Source organism: Triturus cristatus, chromosome 8 (assembly GCF_964204655.1).
Source record: "Triturus cristatus chromosome 8, aTriCri1.1, whole genome shotgun sequence".
Taxonomy (NCBI): domain Eukaryota; kingdom Metazoa; phylum Chordata; class Amphibia; order Caudata; family Salamandridae; genus Triturus; species Triturus cristatus.
The window spans coordinates 157724047-157747923 of NC_140591.1; the positions used below are offsets into that span (position 1 = coordinate 157724047).

The following is a 23877-nucleotide window of genomic DNA, read 5'->3' on the forward strand; positions in this document are numbered from 1 at the left end:
CTTTTCAGGTGCACAGAAAAAATTAAAATAAAAATGAACAAAAAAACCAATGAGAATCCTGGGTTTGAGCAATAAGACATTCCTTACTTTGTATTACTAATACAAAACTACAGATTAAGCACAGCAAGAACATATGCACAATTGTTTGATGGAGCTGCACTAATTAAAAACGATAGTGAACCAAGTAAAGCAATTTATTTAAATTAGTAAGCACCAATTAGTAAGCACTGCCCTAGCCTTAAAGGCTTAAAGATGTCAAGCAACATGCCAGAGATACTTAAGTTAACCACCATACATAACACGCCTACTGCCTGAATGCAGACACGTGTGCTAGTTTATTAACAGGAGTCCATCTGATCCAAGTGAGAGCCTGCTTTCAAATATCACTACTATCTCTCTGTGAGTATACCAAGGACAAGACTGTGTGCCCAGCTAGGCTAGCATGGAAATAGAGGGTGACAGAGATGGTGAGTAGACTTTGGGCCTCGTTTACAATGAGGCTGCGTCACCGGAGCATCACTTTTTGCGACGCTCCAGTGGCACAGGGCCCTGCTCCATATTTGCAGCACTAAGCCACCCTGCTTGGTTTAATACTGCCTTGTAAATATCATTCCCATCAACGGAGTTTTCTGCGTTAAAGGGTTGTGCAATGGGTGTTGCTGTGGGCATTCCTAGCAATACCCATGTTGTTTTTGACACTGCCCCAGATTTAGGAGGAATCATAACTCTGAGGCAGCGCCAAAAACATATGCCTCACCAGTTGAGGAGTTAGGGAGAAGCAACAAAGAGAAATACCTTTATATGCAGCACATATAGAAAGAGGTAAAAGCCTCTTATTATTGGTTTTGTGCAGGAAGATTTCCTTCCTGCACAAAAACAGTTATCCCTGCAACGCAAACACCATTGCACCATGGGGCAAAGGTTCACGGCAGCCCACTGTGCACCAGCGATGGGGTAAAAGACAGGAATGCCACATATATGATAGTTACTACACATTTCTGCTCTTTTCATTAGCCATAGGGCATGGCAGTTGAAGGCCTGCGGCGCTCCCCTATGGAAAAATCTTGTAAATAAGGCCCCTTGTTCTTATCATCATTCAGCAATAACCAACGGTGCATCCATCGCTGGACCAGCAGCCAATCCCTTTTCACCATCTAGCATGACCAACATAGTCCCTGTGAATTACAACTGGCAAACAATGCTCATGATAATAAATAACAGAGAGAGGGCTTACCCTAGAAGAACCCCGCTGGTTAGGACGGAGAAAGGAGATGTACACTGGTACAGCTGGACAAACTAATCTCTGCCTGTGGGAAAGGGGTTGTATGTCACAATACCAAGCACAAAAGTATTGTGCTACAAACATAGCATGCTAAGGAAAGGTAAAAAATAATGATGGATGAACTGTTTGAAGTACTGTCACCCACTATATGTATGTACTCTTAGGCCGAAATCCTGTCCATCGCTTTTTTTGCCCACCTTGCCACCTAAGACAGGAAACGTCTTCAGGCATTAATCAGTCATATGCAAATCCGCCTTGATCCTGCCTTACTATGAATAGTACAGCATGAGCTGTCAGTACAGGTACCTCTGAATGAGAAAGCAAGCGACCCAGGAACAGTTTCAATTTATATGTGCCTCATCATTAGGGTGCATCTTGAGTCCTATGGCACAGTGACCAAAAGTCCCACTTCTGGGCACATATGTCACCCCTATAAGTTTTGCTTTGAGGAAAATAAAATAGTAAGAGGTGGATTGCTTGTACTGATCGCAGCCACTGGTAATTACTCTGGGCCGCAATCTATTATATCGATTCTTTTGCCAACTATGCTACCTCATACAAAACCAGACAAATGCAAATCAGCCTTGGTCCGCCTCCAGTAGGAACAGACAAGCACAAATTGCTACGCCAGGTCCTGACTGAACGGGAACACAATCAACTCCAGAGTGGTATGTGGGGCTCATTAGCAGGGTGCAGTTTAAGTCCTGCGGCACAGTGAGCACAAGATCCGCATCTGGGGATACCCATTGTACTGAGGGTGTTATACTGAGGGAAAAAAGATGATGGCTGAATTTCCTGAATTAGTCTCTGCCCACCATGCCACCTCAGACAGGAACTAGCCATATGCAAATCACCCTTGGTACATATAGGTAAGCAGACATTTATTATTTTTAACTCCACATTTGCGGATCTCAAGAACAGATGCATAGCCACTGCTTGCCTTAATGAGGTGTGAAAACTGCTTGCAGAGCTGGAACGCTGGCATGGGCATGGGGAGGTGTTTTTCTGCCCCTTGTAGGAACACAAGTTGGGGTAGGCCAAGGAACTTCTAACTGAACCTCGGTGCCTGCACAAAGCAATCGTTTGAGGTTTTTACTCTTCCTATGTGTGCTGCCATTTGCAGTGCATGTAGAAAGAGGAAAGAACGTGGAGAAATAAAGATATTGCTCCTCATTACACCTCCCCTGGGAAGGTGTAGCATTTTGATGCATTCCCAGGTCTACCAATGGGTGGGTGCTAGGGAAAAACAACTCTCCACCCATGCAACATCTCCCTGAGGCAGAGTAATGCAAGGCAGAGACATGTGCTGTCTTGCATTACTCCAGATTTACCAAGCCCCACAAGACCAGACAAGGTAGCCTTGTGTGGCATTGTAAAATTAATTCAAGGCTTTGCCTCACTCTGCGTCCCCTTGCGTGGCGCAAGGTTGATGCAAAACCTTTGTTAAATCTGGCCCTCAGTGTCCAACACTTTCTCCAAAATTGTTTTTATTGGAGAGGGAATAGTACATCTTACCCCTTTATTGTCTGACACCTTCCCCAAATTGGTTTTGGTTTGAGTGGCAACAGTAAACCTTAGGCTTTTAGTGCTCAAAACATTCCCCAAAATGGATTAGTTTAGAGAGGGGAATAGCTAATTGTACCCGTTTAATATCCATCACCTCCCACAAAATGGTTTAGATTGGAGTAGTAATAGTAAATGGCACCCTTTTAGTTTCCAACTCTTTCACCAAAACGGATTAGATTGGAGGGGGCGATATTAAATCTTACCTCTTTAGTGTGCAACACCTTCCTCAAAATGGTTTAAATTGGAGTGGGAATAGTATATCTAACTCATTAAGGGGCATATTTGCAAGCACTCAGCGCCACCAGGTTGCCACTTTTTTGACGCTCCGGTGGCGCAGCACCATTTTCCATATTTAAAAGGTGGCGCTAAGGCACTTTGCGTGGCTTAACACCACCTTGTAAATATGCCCCTTTCTGTCGAAGTCCTCTGCCTGAAAGCTTTGTGCAATGGGTTTTGCTGTGGGAGTTCCACTGCAACACCCATTGCTTTTTGATGCTGCCCCAGATTTACAAGGCTGGTGCAGCACCAAAAACTAACACCATGGAATACCAGGGGCTAGAATGGGGTAACAAGAAGAAATTAATATTTTCTCCTTCTTTTTTTTGCTCTTTCCATGTGAGTTGCAGTCTGCAGAACCCACAGAAGGTGCAAATTGCCATTATTAATTATTTATGTGTAGGAAGGTGTTCCTTCCTAAATATAAACAACCAAAATCCCTGCAGTGCAGGCACCCTTGCAACGTGGCGGCAGGGTGCCTGCAATGACACTAGGCAGCCTTTTTAGCACCAGCGCTAGGGGAAACACAGGGGTGCACCGTATTCTTGTGAATACGGTCAGAGCGCATCAATGCCAAATTTGGTGCAGCTCCGCGCTCCGACTTTTTCTTGTGAATATGCCCCTTAGTGTCTCACACCATTCCCAGTATGGTTTAGACTGGAGTGGAGTGTGAATAGTAATTCTTACCCCTTTAGTGTCCTTCACCTTCCCCAAAAAATGTTGAACTAGAGTTAGAATAGTAGAGGTTACCTTTTTAGTGTTCAATGCTTTGTTCAAAATGTTTTGTAGATTGTACTTTGCATGGCTGTGTGGTTTTCTTGCAATAATAAACAATAGATATTAAGGTTTCTACTTATTTTTTGTTTATACATTTTTAATATCCTTTTCTATTTTTAAATTTTGATATATACTTTTTTTTGCAAAGACAAACTACATAATTTTTACATTACAAGGGTACAACATTTTTAAATACCTTATTGATATAGTATCACATGTATTTTGAGCACATTTGTTTTTTAATGTACTCACTAGTGGCACATAATTATATTTTCATATATATATTTTTTATACAGGATACATTGTATTTTTACATTTTATAAATCATATTTTTGGGTTTCTAATAATTATTATTTGTCAGAAAGTGGAGTATTATGTGGTGATGCTGGTTAGATCTCACCATGTAATACTAATACGATAACCCAAAGATGGTCCTTGGATTCACAATAATAAATCCTTAGGTCAGTCCTGGTAGTGTGGCAAAGAGCAGTCAGGATTTACTAGAGGATCATGTGTTAAGAATTTGACAGTACCAACATGGACGTTCAATAATTGACATGACTCGAAGGAAATCCAACACCAATTTTTAAAAATAAAGAAGATTTTTATATACATTTAGACACCAAAAGGAACACAATTGGATGCATAAGCCCGGAGTTAAGGATTTTTGAAGAAATCCTAAATCAGTTAAATTTAGTATTTTAAACTTTACCATTGTGGTCAATGGGAAAAAGCTACTAATGACAATTGGTCACTTGCAGGTCGAGTTACATGGAACCCAAGGATGGTTAAGGTGCTGCGGGTCCCAGGACCAAACCATAACAGTCAGTTCCATTTTACCTGGTCCAAGAGGCATGGGTGCAGAGTTGTCCTGGCTGTCCTTGGTTCTGAAGTGGGAGCAGCTGGAGTTATGAGTTAACGGCTTAGACGGTGCTGGGGAGAAAACTGATGACAAATGTTGACAACAGCGCCACTGCTGTGGTCAGTTAAAGGTATTGCGTGGTTCCCTCTTGTTGCAGCGTTGAGTCAAAGGGGTGGTAACCGGACTCGTCAACAACATGCCTTGGTAGTGGTATGGTCAGCAAGATGATATTTCAACGTTTGGAGGTCGGCGGGAAAAGGGTAGCCACCTGAAAATTTCTGGTGCTCATGGCTACATTTTAGGCGATCCCTTGGAGGGCCCAAAGGTCAGCAATTCTTTTGTTCAGGGATGTTTTTTACCTGTGGTTCAAGAGACTAGTGCCACTAGTCCAGGGGAGTCTGGAGTTGCCTTTGGCTCTCAAAGCGGTCCCTCGATATGGGGGAGTCAATTTTTGGCCCAGGACGAGCCGCCGTCATGCAGTTCCAGGATCGTTGCATCTGGTGCAGAGTATCCCTCATTTGGTTTGTACAGCTCCTGTTCTCACAGACTCAGGTCTCTTCTTTGTCCTTCTTTTCTGTCTTCACAGATATGAGGCTCTGGTGTCAGGGATGTCCCTTAAATCCTAGATTTAGGGCTGTTAGTGGCGTGGGTTCAAGAGGCCAATGGGCTTCTTGCCCTAGCGGCTAATCCACCCTTAGGTGACTACAGAGGTGCTACCTTTTCTACCTATAATCCTCTATTCTGCCACTTGTAAAAATGGAAGAAACCTTCCATGGCTGTACAGATCAGGTAGCCCACCCTAAAGGTGTTGCTAGCCTTTTGGTGGTGTTCACCCGCCGACTAACTAAATTTTCCCCCTGCCTAGGTGCAAATGTACCAGGGGTGGCAAACCTCCTTTGAGAGTCAGCCTACGTGCCTATCAGAGGTGGTGCATGCTTAGAAGCTTACCGTCTTGATGTGCCACTTCACTAGCCATCCTGTCAGGGAGGGTGGTGTCACCTTCTTCCTGGACAGGCCTTTGTTTCTGACTCCTGGGAGTGTTCACACTGCCTCGCATGAGGTAAGATCCCTGTCTGGGTGGTGGCAGCTGCAGGCTGCCAGACAGAGCAAAGGAAAGGATGCGGCAACCAGGTGGGCAACCTCTAAGGTAACCACATGGGTGTATACCACATCAACTGACAATGGAATCCTGTCAGGGGTGACTTGTTTGATACCAAACATGACCCTATTTGGCGGAACCATAATGGAGCTGGTGACCTCGAATTGTGAGCAGAAACGAGCAGATGGTATCACATAGCACCAGGTCTCAAACGTAATCACCCAAGGTTAATATCCAAAGATTAGTCTCAAAGTAATTTGTGATCCTGATATTTTCATGTGCAACCACTTTCAGAACTCTAAGATGATGATAAAAAGTTTTAGTCTGCCATATCGCAGGGTATGAATACCTGCATCAACACCAAGTACAACCTGTATGCCCATTGTAGTACCCTGAACCTCTCACTACTGCAACATTTCCCCCAGGCAGAATGCACACTCAGATATTTAGGTGATGATAAGACATTTGTAGTCTTGCAGGGCTAAATGACTGGCTTTTAGAAATAATATAGTAAAAGTGTACCATGCATCTAGCGCAACAATCCCAAATAGCAAGGAGATCAACCACATGGTGTCCGTCAAAAACCTAAACATTGATCAGCATAGTACCTATCTCAGGAAGTATAAACAGGAACATTCAACTCACTTACTATATATAAATACAAGCAACATACTTTACTGGGCTCCAATTTTGTCCTAGGTGTATGAAAACCCATTGGAAGGATTTGGAAGCCTTGCCCTCATTTGTGTGCCCAAACTACTGATTGAAAAATCAACCTGGTTTTGTCAATATTTGCACATGATCCCATTTAAGGATATGGACAGCTTCGATGTAAAATAAGCCATGTCTGGAATCTGTTTGTTGCAAAATATGCTAATAAGGATCAACATGCCCTGTTAAATGATGACTCATAAAATGTGGCTACAATAAAACTGCTCTCGAACATTCATCCTTCATTCTTTCTTTACTGGGCACATGCTATTGAGAGTTTCAATAAAGTCAAGGAAATGCTTGCAGGTATTTACTTTCCCAGGCTTCAAACTCTTCCTGAAAGGAAACCCTATAAACCGCAAGGTGAGGTGAGCTCTGGCAGGCAACTGCTTGTTTCAAAGTCTTCTGGATTATTACGTATTGTAAGTAAGTATTTTTTTAATAAACAGCTTGTAAAGCTGCATTCAAGAAACATGATGTGGCATATTTAAAACAGAATGGCAGAGCGAGGGGTACGCCACAATTGGTAACGCCGTATTCTTAAAACGCTAGGATGTGTGGTATGTACAATAATACAGCGCACTCCTGTGTTTCCCTTAGCGCTGGCACTAAATTTTGCTGCGTAGTGCCAATGCAGACACCCTTACATCATAGTGCAAGGGTTCCCACGTTGCACGGGAATGATAAGGTGTCCCTTCCTGCACATGAACAATCACTGATGGCAGCTATTTCTCATACTATGTGTGCCGCCAGGCGCGCAACACCCATTGGACTGAAAGGGCTTCAGCCCCCCCCCCGTCGTGTGTGACAGCCCGGGAGGAGACGGCTTCCCGGCGCACACGCAGCCGCACCAAAGCACTTCACAGGTCTTTAAAAGACCATTTGCATGTTAAAGATTCAGCCCCCCCCGAAATTTTTCTTAGCCCCCCCGAAATTCGGCTCTAGTTGCGCCTCTGTGTGCCGCAGCATACATAGAAACAGCAAAAACGAGGAAACATTCATCATTTCTCCTTGTTGCCCCAGTTTGAGACTAGGCTTTCCTTGGTCTTATTTTTGGTTCTGCCTCATAATTACGCCAGCCTTGTAAATGCGGGGCAGCATCAAAAGGCAATGGGTGGGGGGGAGGAGCCAAGATGGCGATCGGGACGGCAGCGTAGGCTCCCGGCTCCGTGAACCTCCGCATCCCGCACAGATATCCTGCATGCGATCCTTAGCCTGCGCTATATGCCCGTGTTGGTGATTGAGAGCGGCAACCGATCGCGTGATTCTGAAGTTTCTGGCGGCGGTACCGCCGGAGAAATCTTCACCTGAAGTTTGCGGCCTGTGCAACCCTGGAACCGGGACCTCGAGTGGGCAACATGGCCGGGCGGCAGTTCAACAACAGCGGCCATTGGTGACTGGGTGGAGTCGGAATACCGGAGCGATGCGGATATTGGCCTGAATTTCGCCGTGGTCATTCCTACCACTGGGCGTAGCGGAACGAGTGCATGCCCGAGGTGGCAATTCCAAGATTCTTCGGTAATTGCCTGAGCCCTCGCCAGTGAGCTGCTCGGATGCTGCCTGTAACTCGTCCCGATTTTCGCGGGCTGCTCCCGGATTTTTGCGGGCGCCCGTCCAGGGTGAGGATAACTGTTACTTGTGACCATACACCGGATACATATTTTGCCTGCCCCCGGAACCCTGTTTGTAGTACCATGGAACTTGATGTGCTTGTGCCTGGGTCCCGGTCCCAATCTGGGGTGGAACTACCCTGCGGCCATCTTGATAGGATGGATTCTATCATCCTGTACACTGGGTCGCAGCAAGATTGGGAGTGTGTGGCTAAGAGGAGCGTAGCGCAGCGGGCGCGAGGAGCTGTGCTGGGGTACGGTGACCTTCTCGAAGCTCTTGGTGCCCTTCGTTCCACCCTGGTTCATGGCGCCTGGGTACTGGGGAGCAAGCTTGATGGTATTGCGTCAGCGTCGGAACAGTTGCGATCTGCCTGTCCCCAGGTAACCAGGGACTTGTCTTACTTCACACAGGTGGACAGTGTCGTGGCCGCCCCTGTGAATAAGGGAAAGCTGGAAATTCCTGACAATGTGCCAACGTGTGGTCGGCTGGCTGTAGGTCGGGTCTGTTCCGGAGGTTTTAGATTTGAGCAGAAGGTGGTGGCTTTGTCCCACGCACAGCCTCCGGCGACCCAGGCGATAATCAAGCAATGGTCGCCTGCTCTGGCTGATTCCTACATCCTGGACCTTGTGTGCAGTGCATGTCCTGGGGCAGTACTGGGACAGATGATCCACCATAATGATGACTGTGTTGGTATTCAGAGACGTCCATCCTACATGTGTGTGTCGCTTCCGGTTCTTTTTTGGACGCTCCTTTTCCTCGCAACATTGGACATGGCACTGGGTCGATGGGTATGCATCGGTGGATTCGCAAAGAGAGGCCAAGGATAAGACTGATCCTTCAGAGGTTGTCATCTAATAGGCGGGCGGGCACAGGGGCTGCGTGCTCTCACGGCATAACTAATAGTGTAATAGGTGCATAACGCTCCCCATTTTTCTTTGAAACGTAAAAATTTTTTGTTGATTACTGTTTGCTTTGGGGAGGAACACATTGTGCGGGAGGGAGAAGCCGGGGGCATGTTTGAAGGCCCTCCTCCAGTTTATTAATACTCTCTCCACTCCCCCGTTAGGTGGGGTTTCTTTTCTTTCTCCTTTTTCTCTGTTCTTCTGTATTTCGGGTCTGGTTCTGGGGCGACAGGCACACTGCTGGGGGGGGGGCCGTAGTCATCTGCAGAGGTGCAGGGTGGGGGGCTGGGGGAGGAGATTTTTTAGTTTTTTACTTTGTTTCTATGGCCTCTTTTCTCTTCTCTTATCTTTCTTTGTCTTCTTTTCTGGGGTCAGTACGGTAGGTTTCCTTCGCTGTCAATCACTGCTTTTTCATTTGTGCCTCAATTTCTGTGGTGCTTTCTGGGTCTTAGGGCAGGGGACTGCAGGCGCAAATGGCTCGTGATATTCTTCCACATCCTGAACCTCCTGTTTCAGCGCCATTGACTTGATAGATTGCTGTTTATTGTTGACATTTACTATTCTGCCCGCCATTTTTCGCTACTGGGAAATTGTTTGGCACCTGATCCTTCTATTCTCTATTATAAAATGAAAACCTTTTATATCCTGGTTTCCTACTTGGGCTGCTAAGTGGCCAAGAGTATACTAGCATGGAGATTCTGCTCCCCGAGGTGCTGCCTGTGATTAAAATTTGTTTTCTGTTAATCCAACTGCTTAGCGGCCGGCCCCGGGGGTTGTAGGCCCATACTTGTCTTTAGTTGAACTGTCAATAAAGGTTTTAAAAAAAAAACCTTACGCATCCTTGTAAATGAGACAAAGGGGTTATCGCCACCAGAACATCCAAAAAAGTGACCTTCTGGTGGCAATAAGCTCTTGTAAATATGCCCTGATCTTTGGCCCTTCGCCTGTACAGAATGTGCTGCAAGATCACCACCGTCCTCCTCAATTACTGGTTCAGGGCTGATCAGTCCACAGGGTAAGGTGATCATTGCTGAAATCGTGAGGTTTACGTCGCGTGGGAAAGCAATACTTGTATCTGGTTCCTAAAAGAATGTTCCCGTTTAATCCTGCAACTAAGCCTCAAAGCCTCGCTATTTTGTTCTGTGCAAACCATGGTCAAGTCATACATTACCCACCTGTGGCTGAAAGCCCTCCCCCTTGCCTGTCCTTGTTAGATGTCATACCCAGAGTGCTGTTAATGTTCGACTGACAACACAAAAGAAATCATATTTTGTCTAAACGAAAACTGACAACTGAGTGCATTTACTCTATGATTTTATTACACAGCCCTTCTCATTCACTTTGTTGTCTAAATCAGGAGGAAGTGTGTTACATCAGCCTCCCTCTAATATTTTAAGGAGGAAATAAATGATTTTGTCCTGATGAATGCTGGAAATAACTGTTCCAACAGAAACATGGAGACACCCATATGACTTGAATACATGCTGCTGGTTGGGGTGTTAAAATCTGGCCACTAGTTATGTTTGGGCTCTCAGCCCTTGCCTGCTGGTTCAGTACGCTATTTCAGTATCTGTATGACTTGATGCAGCTGTGGCTAAAGAAACCAATACCTGCTCTGGACAATTAACGGCAATTAAGGATCCTGAAAACAACCCTCCCTCTCATTTATAGGCATCCACACGTTCCAGTTATTAGCACTTTGATCAAGCTCTAAACTAGAGTATGTCAATTTTAGCATATCCAGACTCGCCTCTGAAGCTCTTGTATAAACTTTAACTGGAGCAAAATGCTTCTTCCCGCTTTATCACTGGGCTCCCATCATCCCAGCCTTTAGATGTCTTCATTGGGTCCAAATCGGCGACGTGGTGCATTGTAGAGCCTTCTATGTGGATATCACCAGGTTCCTGGCTGCTAAGTTTCAATGGTGCATTGCAAAGTGTCCTCAGCACTGGACCGACCAATTTCTGTCATTGTCTCAAAGTCAGGTCTGTCACTTACAGATTTAAATATTTGTCGAATGCTGGTGCAAAAATGTGGATATGTGTTCCCCTAACTCTGCAGGCTGAGACCAACCAGCTAAATTTCTGGATGCTATTGAAAACCTGTCTTCAATCAATGACACAAACACTTTTTTCTTCTTTTACATGATCAGACTGGAACCTTTTATTTCCGCTGAGTAGTGTCTGTCTTCCTTTTTAGGTCTCGCCTGACCCAGCGCATGCGCTGGTCTGGCGAGACTTATTGAGAGGGCTCCAAAAAGTGCTACCAGGCCAGCCTAGAGCTACAGTGCATGTGCGCGGGTGCGCGCGCTGCTCTTTACCGTGATTACTTTCACTTTCGCGGCCGCAGGGCCGCTTTGCATAGCCGATAGGTCTCGCTTTTGGGACCCTAAAAGTATTAAGTTATGCAACTGTTGCATGGCTAAACACTTATAAGGTCCCAAAAGCGAGACCTATTGGCTATGCCAATGCTTGTTAGTATTGTAATGAAACAGCACTAAAAAGGGCTGTGAATTGGTGCATTAGAAAATCAATTAACATATAGCATAACGTAACGTATATGTTATATCCTCAGGGAATCTTATGCATGTATGCCTTTAACATAGTTGGAACTCTGTTAGAGCACGGGGTTTCTCTATCACTTACAAACCAATCATAAACCCTGCCTAGAGGTCGATGGATCTTTGTTGTCGACAGAGATGTAAGGAACTGAAGTCAATATACAGCTTTATAAATTAGAATTTCTTTTAGTTTAGTCAATAAAGATAGTTAGTGTGAGTTAAAGGGTTTTTATTTTCAAATCATTCAGTTTGACATTTTCATTAAGGTATTATTTTCCAATTATCATCATTAAAAGTTAAAATAATCAATCAATTGGTATTTGATAATAAAGTAAATCAATATATTAATCAATAATGCATCGATATATAAATAATAATGCAACAAGCGTGTTCCATAAAGAAACTCCTCTAGTCTAATTTAATCAGAGTTAAATGCCAAAAGGAATTAAAATGTCAGATCAGATACCCATGAAGGGTCCCGATGAGAGAATCAAGCATAAAAATGAAGCTTTGGTAAAGAGTCTCCTCTCAGAGAGTCTGGGATAAGGGGCAAAATCTCATTCTATCTGCTCACTCTGCTCTTAGTCTTAAATAAATGCACATTTTCTAGGTTGCAACATCAATATTCTTTCTTCTTCATGTTGACCAATAAGCTTTCAGCACGCTAATGGAAACAGGTTTACTCCCCATCTTCTCACCAGAGTACCATCATCTTTTACCCATGTGTCCTTGATTTTTACTGCACATCTTTTCTTCTTTTCCAAATTATTTTCCCATAAATCATTCTCCCTGTCATCTGCATCTTTTACGGTGAGACCTTCATCTAGTACAACAAATTTCTGTTCATTAACTGATAAGCAGTAGCTTTGAAAATTGCAACATCTGAGAGAAAGAGAATAAAAACATTTTGCACAAACAAATATTGAATGTAGAAATCAGGCCTTTCAGTATTAATATATTCTCTTATTGATTCATGGCATCTTTGGTTATGTTAGGAACTCATTTCTATGTTACAGGTCTATATTTTTAAATATGGTTGCTTACTACTAATTTTGTATTTAACACATTTCGGGGCATATTTACAAGGCGGCGATATCGCCGCTTTTGCGGCTGTTTTCGGCCGAAAAGTGGCGAAACCTTGCGTGAAACCTTGCATTAGCACAAGAATTCTTAATGCCCAGCTTTGCATCTCTAATGAGATGCAAAGTGGGCGTTCCTGACCTGACATGAGCCCCACGCTATGAACCATAGCGGCAAGAAAAGTAGCGATAACCCCCATTATCTCTACTTTTCTTACGCCTGCTTCAGGACTGACTTAGCCATGATATCCTATGGAAGGTGGATATCATGGCTAAGTTTGTGGGGCCCTATCAACAAGCTAATGCCACATTTCATGAGATTATCGCTGGGTTTCCAGCGATAATCTCACGTTAGGCAGTTAGCGCTAGGATTTTTATCGCTTTTGAGATAAGCGTTGCTAATAGCACGCTATCTCAGCGATAAAAATCCACATTAGCCGGCGATAATTATCCTAGCGATAAGTGCGCTTAGCGATAATTATCGCCGGTTGTTGCTGATATGCCCCCAAATTTTTAAATGTACGCTTTGCACAATATTTTATATAAGAATTTAGCAAATGACTAAATTCACGGCAGCAGAATTCTAGAAGGGAGTGCTGACCAGAGAAGCTGGACCTATTTCTACCAGCGATAGATGGATCGTGCTGTCTTCCTCTGTATAAACGTAAACACTTTGAAGCTGTCTGCTTCCCTTAGTTTCCACAATATGTTTTTAAAATTCAAAAAGGGACTGAAAATCAACTGATCAAACTAAAAAAAAATGTTTTCATCATCAGTACATTTTTTTTAATTTAAGACATTTGTCTCATACAATTAATATAAAAAGATCATAAAATGTTACACAAGTACATAAACATTAAGGGGCTTATTTACAAGTCCCTTGCCCCGCCGTTGCGTCACTTTTTCCATCTCAAAAGTGATGCACAGGGCTTGCAAAGAAGCCCCTAAGAATCTTAAATAATTGACAATGATTAGACTCTAGCTGTTATACAAGTGAGCTCCATAAATTGCATTAAAAATAAAAATGTTACTGCTACCAGTCTAGACATTATATTATACTTTAAAAAGATTGATTCTAAATCCAATGCAAAGCTAAAAAGTACTGCCAATCTAATACAATTAGAACTTTCGAACACCCCCTTTGCAAACTGCTGCTACAGAACCTATCCTATCCTAAACTAAAATATTCCCAGATAGGTGTGTGCAAATGGAGGGTGAAACCATATTCTTATTTTTGAAAATCATGATATGCATTTGCTGATTTGGAAGGGAATGTAAATATAAATTGAAGATTTATATTCCTGCTATTTATGCAAATCAACAGTAGAAATCTTTATGCGTAAATAGTTTTTTCCTCGAGACTCTGAACTTAACTCTCTTCTTTCTTTTCTCAAGAGGGTTCTGGGGGCAGTGAAGTTAAAAAGCTTTGTGCCATATTTATAATTTTTCCATGCAACGCAGCAAGACACATTGGGGCATATTTTTCATGGTTTAGCATTGCTGGTACAAGGATTATGCAAAACCTAATGTGACATTTACCAAGCCACACAAGGCCATCTTGCATGTCCGTGTTTGATTTGGTAAATCTGGAGTAACGCCTGCCCCAGGCAGGTATTTCATGGGTGGACTTGGGTGATCCCACACATCCACCCATGAATTCTTGAACATCTCTACATTCACCATTAGTGGTAGACTTGAGAATGTGCCAAAATGCTACATATTCCCAGAGGAGGCATAACAAGGAGAACTATGCTTCTGTATGCAGGCAGGATTATTTTTGTGCGGGAAGGGACACCTTCCTTCACAAAAACTATCCTTTGAGGCTTTTTCCTGTTTCTGTGTGTGCTGCAGAATGCAGCAAACATTGAAAGAGGGAAAAACCAAGAGAAATAAAGATATTTCTCCTTGTTACGCCTCCCCTAGGAAGGCGTAGCCTTTTTGCGCATTCCCATGTCTACCACTCATGGTAAATCTGGGAATATGCCATAATCCATGGGTGAATGCATATGAACCAGGGAGGCGTTCACCCATGGAAGCCTACCTAGGGCAGAGTAATGCAAGGCATTCTGCCATTCACCACGTATACAAGATCCTGCGGAAAGACCACCCCACCCGCCGAGGAGAAGGCATCGCCATCGTCCACAAAAGCACCCTCTGCATGACAACCACTGGCACAGACGACACCAGGACCTTCATGGAGCATCTCCACTTCCAGGCCAAACCTAAAATGGCTTTATGCGGAACATATGGCGCCCGGCTCCCATGCTCCTTTCACTGACACCATAACCGACCTCATCGCACCCCATGCCCTCACCTCCACAGACTACATACTACTCAAGGATCTAATCTGCCACCTGGAAAACCACCATGGCCCTAACACCACTGCCCTCCTAGAGAACCTCACCAACATAGGACTGAAGCAACTTGTCACCGCCCCCACACACACAGTGGGACACACCCTCAACCCTGTCTTTGCAGAAGGAAACAGCATCTTCTACAGCCACACAACTGAACTCCTCTGGACAGACCACCACTGCATCCACTTCTTCAGAAAACCCACCATACACAAGTACACCCACCGCCTACCCCATAGAACCTGGAATAAAGTCACGAAGTCATGAAGACCAGCTCATCTCTTCCCTCATCAGCACTCCACCACTGACGACGCCAGATGCTAACACCGCAGCACGCAACCTCCAACAGTGGAACACAAACTGCACCGACACACTCACCCCCTTCAAGAAAGCCACAGGATGGCACATCAAGAAATCAAGCTGGTTCATCCCTGCATTCAAAGAATCCAAGCGCTCCTGCTAACGACTCGTAAAGACATGGAGGAGCAACAAAACCCCAGTAACACACACCGCCTACAGAGCAACCACCAAAGCACACCACCAATTTATAAAATCCACAAAGAAGAAATTCCTCCAAGACAGAATACTCACCAATGCCCACAACACCAAAGAACTCTTCTCCATCATCAAGGAATTTGCCAAATCCTGCAGTGAACCAACAGACGTTCCACCCTCCCACGATTTCTGCAACTGACTCCGCACCTTTTTTCACCTCGAGATTAAGATATTCTACGACAACTTCGACAATCAAGACCGCACCACTCCAGCCCCCCCAGGGACACCACCCAACAGACCCTGCTCATTTGGGCCACACTCACTTCAGAAGACACCTTAAAGACCATGAAGAGCATCCACACCAGAGCACCCTTAGACCCCTCTGACCCCACATGTTCCACAGAGCCGCCACGGCCATCGTACCCGAACTACGCTGAACTATCAATTGCAAGAGCGATGCAAAATTTTGATAAATATGCTCCAATATGCATTTCAAACAGCATTCTTCCTCCTTTTTCCAATTCAAATGACCACTAAAGCAAAGAATCTCTATCCATATAAAAACTGGGGAGGTAACATTGCTTAATAGGCCACTTCTACAGGTTGTAGAGAGGGCCATCCATAATCGTGCTTACATGTTTTCAAACCTTCAATAAAGGAGGTAGCTTTTGCATTTAAAGCGTCGATGTGTGAGGACCGGGAAAGTGATTTATTAAAGATCTTACCCGAATTCTTATACTGGGAAACTTCCTCTACCCTTGTCTGGTCAATGGACCATATGTGTCCATGTTTCTTTTTACTAAACGCCATAATAATAGTTTTATCTAAATTGATGTTCAAGTTTATTTTTCTGGCAGTACTCATTAAAGACTCTTTCGCGGCAAATCGGAGACTGATCCATAATTACAAGATCATTGGCGGAAAGAACACAATGGATATGTTGATCTCCTATTTTGAGAAATTCCAATAGGGTTTTTGGTAGATCTGCTAAGTATAATGCAACTAGTGTTGAGGCCAATATACAACCTTGACGCAAGCCATTCTTGATTTTCATCTTCCTTGAAAGGCTACCTTTATAATCCAATTCAAACCTGGCCCATTTAGTCTTATGCAGTTCATGCAATATTGATAATATTCTGGGAGAAATCCATAAGATTTTTAATTTCGACTGCATACTTTTTTCAATTTAGGTCAAGGGTAGCCCAAAATCCATGAAAAAAGTATACAAAGCACCTACAGATTGTATGGATTTACACACATTTGACCAGAGACTAAAACATTGGTCTATGGTGGAATGGCCACCTTGTTCTATGGGGATTAATGATTCCTCTTCAATCCAATTTGTGAGGGCTTGTAATAGTATCTTTGCATAGACCTTAGCCCTAACATCAGTTAAACTAATATAGCTTTTATAATAGCATCTTTCCAGTTTTCAGGGTAAACAGAAGAGATAAAATAGTTGACCGCCGTGTACAACCATGTAGGTGGATGCACCAAGCACACACACATAGATTTCCTATTTTCTATACCTTGGTTCACTTATAACTTAACCCCTCTGGTTCACATGTACACTTTTACTCTGTCTATAGCTTTACTAGACTTTAGAATTTGGTTTGGCTGTTGGAAGTAGTGGTACAAACTCCTCATCATGGCTGATGACATTGATTTTACCACTAGAGATTACAGGGCTTTCGCAACTTTCCCAATACAGTGCTCTGCATGCGCAAAAACATTTTTTGGGCACTGAAGGGATGTCCCTGCAAGATCATTGGAAAGTCAACTTCCAAAGCTGGTGGGCACAGACATGTCAAGGTTTATCTGGTTATCTTTATGTTTTCAGTGGTAAGTATAATGAAGATATTTTCCCTTCCACTTACAACATGGATCTTCCAGATATCAAAAGACAAGATTACCAATGTATTGATATTTGTGATAATTACCTGTCTCTACACCACTAAAGTTCGGGACAATCTGAAGGCTCCAGAAAGTGACCTTGGAAAGGAGATTTAGACTAGATATGAGCAGAATAAGAGATTATGGGGCATATGTATCAAAAAAGCGATTTGCGATTCTCATAATGCACATTTTGCAAATCGCATTTTGAGAATCACAAACCCCGATGTAAATAAAAAGTCGCAAATAATTTGCGATTCTCAAAAATTCTCAGAATACACTGCGAATCTCGTATTAGCGATTCCTTATTTGTGAAATTTGCAAACAAAGAATTGTAAAAATAGGGAATATGCAATTCAGGTGCAGTTTGATGACATCACACCTAGGAAGTGGGAGAGCCATGCTGCACCTGATTGCCTGATGCTGAGTCAGAGGCTGTGAGGAGAGGCAGAGAAGTGAGCACAGCATTTCCAAACAGCTACAATGGATCTCCAGGAGAAAGACAAGGACAAGGAGGGGGAAGTGAGAAAGAGAAAGCATAACTTCAGCAAGAGGGAGCAGGTGGTGCTGATAGAAGAGATGGTAGTCAGCCATGAACTACTATTTGGCAAAAAGGCACTCCGTGTCCCAGAGTCCAGAAAGAGGAAAATCTGACTGGATATCCAGGTGAAGGTAAATGCTGTTGGTGTGACCCAGCGCACTGTCGAGGACCTGAGGAAGAGATGGTACGACATGCGCCAAAGGTCCAAGGAGAAGGTGGCAACCAGGCTGGCGGAGGCCAAGAAGACTGGTGGGGGAACACCAACTGCAACCGAGTCAACACCCCATGAGGAGTTGGTGGAGTCCACCCTCCTGCCCGAGAGCATCAGTGGTGTGGCTGACATAGACAGCTCCGACCCTGCAAGCACCAGCCAAGGTAAGATGCATGCCAAATGCAGCCGCACACATCACCATCCTATTCACACACTCAGGAATGCACCAAACACAAACTACTTATGCCACTCCGGTCCACTTTTTCCAGCACACACAGCAATGCATCATGGGAGATGTAGTCAGATGCATCACACAGTGGGGCAATGAGACACAGCAATGTTGAAGCAGTATGGGAAATCCTGTAAAGGGAAAAAGCAATAGATAGCAGTTAGTCAAAACAAATTGAGAAAACGTTAATGAGGGACAAATGCAGACCATGTCACAAAATCAAAACTTTCCTTTTCATCCACAGCACAACCTGGGACACAGGATGACAATGCAGGAGCTGAGGAGGTGGAACATATGGATGAGCAGGCAGGGCAGGGGGACCCCGACGATACCACAGAGACCACACCTGTTCCACCGAGAAAGCGCTTCATTGTGGCACCACTGCCACCTTTTGAGTCAGAAACATAGTCCACAGGGGAGGATGATGCTCAGGCTGAGTCAGGGCAGAGTATGACACAGGTGCCGGAACAGCACACACTGCAACATAGAGAGCAAGGATCCATGAGACACAGGCCAAGGGCGAGCACTAGCGTTGCCGCAGATGATGAAGCCACGGTGTTTGCTGGATTAGAGAGCAGCATGCTGAACATACAGCGCCTGCAACAAAAATCATTGCGTTCCATCAACTGGCAGCTGTGCTCAGTTAACAACAGCCTAGGTTACATGGGGGAGGGCATCATGGACATGGCAGATGCTATCCGTGAACTGTGTGCCACATTGAAGAAGGACCAGGCAGCCAGGCGCAAGGTTAGCCAATGTTCGGACAGCCGTCTGAACACCTACACCAAGGCGGTGAACCACCTGTGCACTGCCACGAGCCAGCTCTCACGTCGCACCGTGAGCATGCAAGTGGAGATGTCCCACTGCTGCCAGCCAGGATGTGGCAGAAGGCCTGGTGCAGGTCACCACCGCTGTGGAACAACTGCAGACAGCCAACACAGGTGGCTGTGCTCAGGGAAGAGCGAGGAGTTATCCAGCAGGAGCAGCATAACCCCACCAGTGCCTGAAACAAGATGACGCAGTGGGAGACAGGGTTCAACACCTGAGGAGTCAAGGGAGGGCAGTCAGCACCCAGAGTGGGCAGCAGCAGGCCATTCCAGGGGGAGATGAACTGCCATCACTGAGTTAAGCAAATGGGTGAAGCAACCCATTCAAGTCGGACTCCTGACTTGCATACATACCTGCACTGTGGCCATAACATGTGCTACGTATAGCAACAGTCATGGAGCCTGTCAGGCTGTGTGAGGGAATTGTATCCTGCGGCTAAGGATTTGAACAAACACAGACCTGCAACAAAATATCTTTATTACTCATCTAGAAATAGTTCTGTGTGATCTCATCCCATCTCTGTCGTATGGCAGCTGCTCCAACTCCAGCTGCTGGTCTGCCAGTGGGACCTGGGCCATCATCGTCAGAAGTATCAGTATCAGTTAGTTCTACTGGGATGCCTTTTCTCACAGCTATGTTGTGGAGCATTGCAAAGGTAGCCACAATCTTGCAGTAGGTCTCAGGGCTGTATTGGAGTGCTCCTCTCCAGGATCCCAAAGGTCCGCTCTAGTACGCAGCGCATAGATTTGTGTGCACGGTTGAATCTCCTCTCCCTTGCATTGGCTGGATTTAGGTATGGTGTCAGGATGAAGTCCTGCACTGCATATGCACTGTCACCTGCAGGAATGGAAACGAGAGGTGAGTCAATGGCCCCCACCCCAGTGATGCACTGTATGTTGGAATGCTTGACATGCATTTACCTAGCAGGTAGCCCTCACCAAACTCGCCAGCATTGAGACTTCTGTATATCCCACTATGTCTAAAGATAAAAGAGTTGTGGGTACTGCCGGTGTATTCAGCTACAATATCATTGATGACATGTTTGGCATTGCAGATGACCTGTATGTTTAGCGAATGATATGATTTGCCGTTTCTGAATACATATTCATTGTTTGATGGGGGTGTGAGGGCCACATGGGTCCCATCTATGCAGCCAATTACGTGGGGGAATTGTGCAATCTGGTAGAAGTCCAGTTTTGTTTGCTGTAATGCCTTTTGTGTGCTGGGGAATTGTATGTGTTGTTGTAGCCTCTGTACCATTGAATCTAGGAATGCATGGAAGAAGCGCGACCGGCAACTCTGTGAGACCCCACCTGCCACTGCTATCACCCCTTGGAAACTCCCTGAGGCCAGTAGGTGCAGGGAGCACAGGACCGGCACATGCGTGGGAATGGTTTGGGTCCTGCGTGTTGGGTGTTCCAGATGAGGTTTCAGCTCCTCTATCAGGTCTACAATGGTCTTTGAGTCCAGCTTGTACATCTCATGGATCTCCTCCTCAGTCTTCTGGAACTGAGTGATGCGCACTCTGAAGATCCGTTCCTGTAACCTCCTCCTCTGTGTTGCTGCCTGAATTCGCAGCCTCCAGGCTATCACATATAGTGCTGCCATTGTGAATGTCCCTGTTGCATTGTGGGCTTGTTTATATAGCTTGCACCTGGTTACCACTTGCATTGGATTGGTGGTAAATTTGCTGTGCAAAATTGTGATTTTCATGAATTTGCAATTTGCAAATTTTTCATACATTGGTTTGCGAATTCTCAAAATGCGATTTCTCTATTTGCGATTTACGCAAGCTGCGTATCGCAGATTGTGAATTAGCAAAAGAAATTGGCAGATCTCGGGCCTCGCAAAATAGGAAATCGCTAAAGTTGCGATTTTTTATTTTATGATGTGAAAATGTATCATACATAGCGATTCTCGATTTTGCGATTGCAAACACAGTTTTTTGGCGATTCACAGTGTTTGCGATCTTAAAATGGTTTCATACATATGCACCTATGGCTTTTCTCCTGTGTGCAATGCAGGAGGAATGTGTTGTTGCATTCAAGACCATGACCAAATAATTGCCTAGTGGGAGACAACAGCGCCATCCAGAAAGATTATCTTAAGAACATTGGGGCATATTTACTAGTAAAGTGGTGAAGCGTGCTGTTAAGCCAAGAAGGCTATCCATTTAGGTGCAGGGCTGCGTTTCCCCTTGCACTGGTGCTAGATTTAGCTGCCTAGCACCAAAACAGGCACCCTTGCACCATAGTGCAAGGGAGTCTGCGTTGCAGGGGAAGATTGTTTATGTGTAGGAAGGTGTACCTTCCTGCACATAAGCAATCTTTAAATGGCATTTTGTAACTTCTATGTGTGCTGCTCAATGCAGCACACATAGAAGTTGCAACACTTCATCTTTTTAAATGATTTTGCATGTGCAGGAAGGGACACCTTCCTGCACATAAACAATCATTGGCGTTTTGCTGATTCCATGTGTGCTGCACAATGCGGCACACATGGAAACAGCAAAAACGAGGAGAAATCAAACATTTCTCCTCATTTAGCGAGGGAAAGACCAGGTTTTCCCTGGTCTTAATTTTGGCGCCGCTCCATATTTACGCCACCCTTGTAAATATGGGGCAGCATCAAAATCAATGGGTGTTGCGGTGGAACAGCCATTACAACACCCATTACCCTCCCCTTTCACGCTACGTATAGCATGATAGGATGCCTTAATTACAAGGCAGCGCTAAGCCACATAAAGTGGCTTAACGCTGCCTTGTAAATAAGGCAAAACCCCTATCGCCACCACAGCGTCCTGAAAAGTGACGCTGTGGTGGCAATAGGGGCTTGTAAATATGCACCTTGATTCAGATTGTCAGCAAAAGTATGGCCGCCATAGACAACCTCAATTCCTTTTTGGTTGTTTTAAAGTAGATTAGGATCCTTGAATAGTTTTGCAGGTTAACTGGCAGTGTCGAAATCACTAAGGATTTAGTTTATTATGACATTTTCAAAGTTGTTGTACAGTTAAAATTCCTGTAGGTGTCAGCTTCTGGGTCCAAGAAATCAGAACAAGTGTGGGTCTTTCTCAGTGTGTTTCGGATTATAATGCACTTGGTGACAAGAACTAATGTACTTGGACAGAGTATTGAGCTTTTAGTTTAAAATGGTAAATAGCACCTAAGTCTGACAGGTAACTTTAACCAAACAATGTTTACATTTGTATTACTTAAAATATAGTACTAAAATGTAGCAAGATGTCTTACGATGTGTAACGGAGAAGGATAACATGTAAAGTGCATCAACTTCAAGACTGATTTATAATTGAGTTCGGATTAAAAAAGTCAATATATGGGGCGTGGACAGCAAGATAGCCGGAGAGCGGCATCTGCTGAAGCTCCGGCAGCCAATACCGAATCATGGGGCATATCAACAACAACCGGAGATAAATATCTCTAAGCGCACTTAGCGCTAGGATAATTATCGCCGGCTAGCGTGAATTTTTATCGCTGAGATAGCGTGCTATTAGCAACGCTTATCTCAATAGCGATAAAAATCCTCACGCTAACAGTCTAACGTGAGATTAGCGCTGGAAACCCACCGATAATCTCACGTTACCTTGTTGATAGGGACAGGCAAACTTAGCCATGATATCCTCCTTCCATAGGATATCATGGCTAAGTCAGAAAAATACCAGACGTAAAAAAGCAGCGTTAACCGCGGTTAGCGCTGCTTTTTTGTCTCTAACAGGGTTAGCGACATTCTTGATAATAGGAGAAATGTCGCTTAGCGACATTTCTCCTATTATTTTACTCTGGAACGCCCCCTTTGCATCTCATTAGAGATGCAAGGGGAAGCGTAGAGTAAAAGGGTGCTAACATGCAAATTTGCATGTTAGCACCCTGTTGTTGATAGGGCGCTAGTTTTATCTCTCCTTTTTTGGCTTTTAAAGCCAAAAAAGCAGAGATAAAGACCTTGTTGATATGCCCCCAAGTTCTATATTCTGCCTTCCAATCGCCATCCAGCACCACCAAACAGCGCTACTTATGCCTAATAACACCCTGCCTATGTTACAGCTGTCAAAAGATCAAATAATGGTCCTGAAGAAGCGCTGGTGACATAAGACAGAGCTGCACCGCACTCACCTAAAATGGTGGACTAGATGTCGCTACCTCACTGCAGAGGATTCCGCGAGGAAGACGGGCACTCAGCAGCGGCGTCACTAGGGTTGGTGTCACCCAGTGCGGTAACTCGCGGTGTCACCCGTGGGGTCCACACCCGCCGGGTCGCACCCCCTAGTGACGCCACTGTACACCCTCCAGCAAACTCTGCACTTGTAATGTTAATATTTTTTTTTGTTGTTGCATATTTATATAGCGCGAACTCGACCCGAAGGTATTGGAGCGCTTTACATGAGCACCGTATTTACATTACACATTAAGGCTCGGGGAGATTAAGGAATTTTTAATCACAGGATGTGGACGCGACCTCGAGGCTCGATCTGTGGCTGTGTGCGAGGGCGCTGGGCAGTTTATATCTCTGGGGGGAGTGATGGGGTGCATGCGTGTGAGGGGTCCTCTGCACCCCATGTGAGGGTGTCACCCGGTGCGGTCTGC

The 23877-nt window shown here is 44.6% G+C and overlaps 1 pseudogene; it reads left to right on the top strand.

The window, feature by feature from the left end:
* The first annotated feature begins 17222 nt into the window (after positions 1-17222).
* On the top strand, positions 17223-21339 carry LOC146801740 (eukaryotic translation initiation factor 5A-1-like; annotated as a pseudogene).
* Positions 21340-23877: the final 2538 nt, after the last annotated feature.